Source organism: Podarcis pityusensis (assembly GCF_964106645.2).
Source record: "Podarcis pityusensis genome assembly, chromosome: 1".
Taxonomy (NCBI): Eukaryota; Metazoa; Chordata; class Lepidosauria; order Squamata; family Lacertidae; genus Podarcis; species Podarcis pityusensis.
Window position 1 is genome coordinate 43,218,277 of NC_138028.1, and position 6,000 is coordinate 43,224,276.

Genomic DNA, 6,000 nt, shown 5'->3' on the forward strand with positions numbered 1-6,000 from the left:
ACTGGAAATGGCTTTGAGGGGCATGGACTCTATCTATGAAATGCAGCCCCTTGAGAAACTTACCTGGCGGCCCATCTAGCTGCTCTCTCAATGCCAGGTGAAGACCTAAAAAAAAAAAAGGCCCAGATATTTCAGCACCTTATTGAAATGATTTTAGTTGAATGGTATAGCTCTGCTGGATTTTATTTATTTCGTGGCCAGCTACTTTTATGCTGGTTCCTCCACCCCCACATAAGGTTATGACTAATTGCATGCTGCCCTGGGAGTTTTATACCAAAGGACTGCCCAGAAATCATCTAACTCGGGAACAAGATTGGAAAGACGCAAAGATGGCACACAGCCGTTGGAAGGCGAGAGAGCAGCTTCAGCTAAAGGCTGTTTGTTTAGTGGATTTTATGCTCATTTCAGCTTAGTCCAAAGCCTTGCCAGTTGTTAGGAATGAAGCTAAATTTAGAAGCAGCTGAGCACCGGCAATAGCTCTTTGCACTTGCTTTCTGCCTGGCACTTGAGCTGGTATTGCCATGCAGCTAAGCAAAGATGCCTGCTGTTATTTATCATGAACTGTGTGCCACTGTATGCCTTACAGCTCAGGAGCAGAGAGCATCTGCTTTGCCTCCAGGTTACCTGGGAAGGAGCCCCACTGAACTCAATAGGATTTGCTTCTGAGTAGACATGCATAGGATCTCATTGTAAGACAACTGCCAAGCCAGCCTGTTTCAAATGCCTGCCATTTAGCTTCACATGTGAAGTAGATTAAAAGAGAGAGAGAAAAATGACTTGTCCCAGGCAATACTGTGGTCAAAGTGCCCTCTGATGGGTCTATCAGTGGGTCCTGGTGGGGTTATCAGGCAATGGTGGCAGCAGAACTCCAAGGAGGGCTTGTGTAGGCACTACTTCCCCACATTCATCCAAGTAGCAATGTTCAAGGGCAGGGGTAGCCAATGTGGCACCCTTCAGATATTGCTGGATGAAAACGCCCATCAACCTTGACCATTGGCTCTGCTGGCTGGGGCTGATGGGACTTAGAGAGCATCATGTTGCCTGTCCCTGTTCTGATGCAACATGGAAGGAGTGGGTGGTGGCTTGACCCAGTTGCCCAATGCTCCTTGGGGCACTGGCCCATATATAAAATATGGAGTTCAAGGGTGCCAGTTGCTGATGCTGGCCCTGAGACAATTCACTTTCAGGGGGCAAAGCAGATGGGGAGGCAGTGACCATGATTTTAGGGAAGGCAGCTCAAATTTTCTTAGGCCTGCAGAACACTTCCATATCTCAGAAACTGACACGGACAGTATAAAAAAAAAAACCATTTCCCAGAAGAAAAACTAGTGTTGATCAACTTACTTCCCCTCCAAGCATTAGCAGGCAAAACACCTACAAACCTCAAAACAGATGAAACACAGACCAAAAAGAAGCCCCCCCCAAAGCACCCCTAGCCAAGCAACCACAAAAGCCCCTCATTGTAAAAAATTAAAAATAAAAGATAGCAGGGGCTTTGGTGCTTGTTTTCAGGGGGGCTGTGCAATGTTGAGGACCTCCTATTTAAAGCAAAGGAATGTCAGGGAGAAAGGGGGGGTGGCATGCCCCCCATTTCATCATGTTATGGTAGCATCTAGTTTGGCCCTAGGTAGAACTTTGAACCTGAGCTTTCCAGATCCATTCCCAGGGTGGGGCTTCTACATTAGACACACTAGTGTGTGGCTCAGGCACTATAATTAGGTAGAAGGGGAATGGAAACAAAGTTTTTACACAGCATTTAATACAGCATTATGTTCTCTAGCAATGCAAGTCCCCACAGCCACAGTCGTCCTGTCGTGTTTACTCACATGCCATTCCTGTTCAGTAAAGTTTGTTCCCATTGTTTATAAGAAGCTTCCGGTTTTCAGGTTCTGTTCATTTGATGGTTTCCTGTTGACTGTGACTATGGGCCTGGTAAGGAATGGTCTCTTAAATTTCCCCGATGTCAGTGTCTGCTCCTGTGGACGGAGCGGGAGGCTTCAATTATTGGTTGTGTTGCATTATTCCCCCCCCTCCATTTTTATGTTTGTTTTTAAAAGGTGAAGAGAGGAAATGGGTATTTAAAGCCTTTCCACCTCATGAGAAAATAATATCGAGGCAGTTATGAAGTTCTTCAGCATTAATCCACCGTTTGTTTAAACAACAGGAGACCGTCAAACAGTTTGGATCTGCAAACAGGAAACTTTAAATTAAAAGGCACAGGAGCCCCGAAAGGCAAAAAGTGAAATTTAAAAAGGCCACCAATCAAATCAGAAATTGAATTGTCTGACTCTGAACGCTGGAATGCAACACTTTGCAAATTACTTTGGGCATAAAAAGAATGAACAACCCAAGGCTGGCATTTCCAGAGAAAATAGCTAGTGTGCAAGCAAGCCAATGATTGTTTCAAGAGCTATTGAAGGAGAGCTGAGTTCAAATCTCCACTCAGCCATAGTGTTCGCTGGATAACTTTGGACTCATCACCAACTCCTCTCCCAATTATGTCACAGGGTGGTAAAGGATAAAATGGGGGGAGGAGACTGCATGCCACCTGGAACTTCTTGGAGGAAAGGTGGGATAAAACTATAAATAGCCCCCTAGGCATTGGACATTGATGATGATATATGAATTAAAAAAGCAGACTAGATCCTCACCTGTTAGTTCTCCATCCCAATTGTATCCTCTTTCAGTGGATAATATTATAATTCTACAGTGTGTCACATCAAAGGGCACACCAAGCCTCTGCCTAATCCTTCCTAGAGAGCTTTGAAATAGTAGTTTTCCACTTACAAGTATCTTCCACATAGGAAGCAGGTAGCAGTAGCTGGGCATCTGCTGTTTGGAAGGTGGGTACAAATATTAGCCTCCCCAGGCTTTTTCTACCGCAGCTGGAGAACAGCAGCCTGTAAGAGGGGCAAGAAGCGTTGACCAGCTGGCCCCACCCATGAAGAGCAAGAACTTTGCCACGACTGTAGCTGGTTCCCAAAGTGGAAATCTGCTGTTTGGAGACTGCTATTGGCAGTCCATCGCCACTGCTGAGGCAGCCTTGGTAGGGCATCAATGAAGGGAAAATGTCTCTCTGTTGGAGTAGGGCAAGGGCCTGAGCTTGCTCCTAGATGACAGACTGGAGCAGCTCTCTCTCTCTCTCTCTCTCTCTCTCTCTCTCTCTCTCTCTCTCTCTCTGTGTGTGTGTGTCTGTGTGTGTGATGATGATGATGATGATGATGATTTGTTGTATTGATTGTGCTTTTATTGGATTTCTCTTTTTGTATTCTTTTGTATCTTTGGCAACCTTTGGACCATAAGATGGTATACAAATAAATCACAACATATATCCTACAAGTAAACAAGTTTGGCTGTCAGAACGGCAGGTTTCTTGTTTCAGTAATACTTCCCTGATCCAGCAAGGATGGTCCATGGTTGGCCAAATCATCTCTTTGATTTCCTGTGTTTCTCAGTAGAGATTAAATGGTCCTGCTTAACTTGAACAACAAAAAACCATCTCCTGTTCCTGTTCCAGTCCTGATAAACAGCTTGTGTCTTTATTTAAAAGCCAGAAGCTGTCCCTTTTATTTCATTTATATTTGTAATCAAATCATACAAAGTTTAGCCTGGTAGATGATTTCATCTTTTGGTCTTTCTTCTGTGCTGGAGAGAAACTGGACAGTTGTCATACTTGCTAAAACAGTGGTAGATTTCACCAGCAATTTATAGCAATCTTGGCTCATTCCTTGGCTCACTATTTCTCATGTTTATGGAGCAATATACGATAAAGTAACTAACTACTCTGTCACTTTAATAAATGTCCATTGGATCATGCCCTATTTTGGTGGGGAAATAGGTAGATATATGGGAGGGTAGTCTTGAGGTTAAGCTTGTTTCTGCTTTTCATCTGTAGCATAAATTTAAGAGATCCATTGTAGTGCAGTCTAACCAGTGACTAAAGTCTTTGGCTTGGATAGTTTTTGTGCAAGTTCAAATCTCATGCACCAATGGACTCAGTAGCTGCTGCTGCTGCTGCATGCTAAGTCAACATCACATTACAGGTGTAACTTTCATATAATATTTTGTGCTGTGAACTGCCATGGGATCTATGGATGAAGGGCGGTATACACATTTAATTACTACTACTACTAATATCACTCAAATCACAACATATTGATGTAGCGTCCATTCACATATTCACTTGCATACTATCAAGTGGATGAGAAATTACTTGATGTACATGAATGTGTGGGCCAGCCCAGGACTATGAAAGACTACCAGTGTCGGATACACTTTTGAAACTTTGCAGAACCCTGTTGACGCTAAAGCTCTTGTCTTAAATTCAAACCTGTTTAATAAAAAAAAAAAATTGCTATGTAAATCCCTTCCTGAAATTACCCGTTTGTCCACCCACAGGTCTTTCACACAAGGGTTTAGCTAAAGATCACCACATCTCTAAGCTTTTTGCATGTTTCTCTTCCAAGGCCCATATCTCCACTGTTATCTGTAGTACAATAGTACTTATATTGTCATATTTTATTTTATAAATTGCTTGCTGGTCATTGAACGTATTAAAGATATTTGATTTTGATTTGACCAACGCTTCACTGAAATCTAGAAATGTCTTTCCTTTTTAAATCCCCTAAAGATCTGTCCCTTTGGGGCCAAAAGTGGGTTTTTAAATGTATTATTTTTTTAAAAACAGGTTGCGGTTAGAGTCTCCTTAAAACAACACAACAATAACAGCAGCAACAACAACCCACCACTGCCAGATTGGCACAGCTAATTTGAGAAGGAAATTACATTTATGACTTTCCCCAGCCAGTGAACCCTGCCTGTAATGCCATTTCGTGCAGTGCAAAAGCAGATGCAACTGAGGCAGCCCGTTTTCCTAATTTCATTTACAAGGATCAGGACAGAGGCACCGTGCTGGTATCACAGGCTGGGGGCTTGGTGCTAAGGAGCAAAGCCCTGTTGGGCTCCTTTATTGATGCAGTCTATGGCATCGCCCCAAGTGCACGTTGTCCAATGACGTTCAAGGACAAAGCATCTGTTTCCAGCCAAACTGTTATCACAACAGCCTAAGGTGGAAGAGGCCCTCTGTTAAAGATGTGAAAACAACTGTTTAGGTTAAAGTAGCATTTTGCTTCTATTTTCTGACGCAGTGTCAAATTCTGGGGCAGGACTCCGTGTCACATTTGCATGCTTCAGCAGGCTGCACATACGATTTCCTTTTCTACATAAGTGTTCTAGGTCCCCTGCACACATGTACACATCCAGCCATCCAGCCATATAGTACGAGAGCCAGTGTGGTGTACTGGTTAGAGTGCCAGACTATGACATGGGAGAACAGGGTTCGAATCCCCACTTGGACATGAAGCTCACCGGGTGACTGAGGGCCAGTTACTGTCTCATGGAGTAACCTACCTCACAGGGTTGTTGAGGGGATTAAATGAGAGGGAGAACCATGTACACCACCTTTTTTTTTTTTTAAATTATATTTATTAAAGTTTCAAAAAAAAGTTACAAGAATAAGAAAAAGAAAAAAAAGAAAAGAGAAAATGCAAAATACAGAAAATACAGAAAAATAAAGACAATTAAAAACAAATCAATCTTTCCATGTCTTGTCTTTCATTTACTTGTTTCCCTGACCTCCTCACACCTCCCTTTTTTGTATTCCGGTTCAGTTAGTTAATTCAGCAAATCCTTTCCCTCTTTGTTTTTATCTTAATCCTTTATCTTAATATGTAATAACTATATATTCTCATCTGTTATCAGTCCATTTTTACATACTCCTTATAACATTGCTGCTAAAAACCCCTTAGCTTCATTCCAACGTCAATCTAACATTCATTAATTTTACAGTATTTCTGTAAATAGTCTTTAAATTTCTTCCAATCTTCTTCCACCGACTCTTCTCCCTGGTCTCAGATTCTGCCAGTCATTTCCGCCAGTTCCATATAGTCCATCACCTTCATCTGCCATTCTTCCAGGGTGGGTAGATCTTGTGTCTTCCAG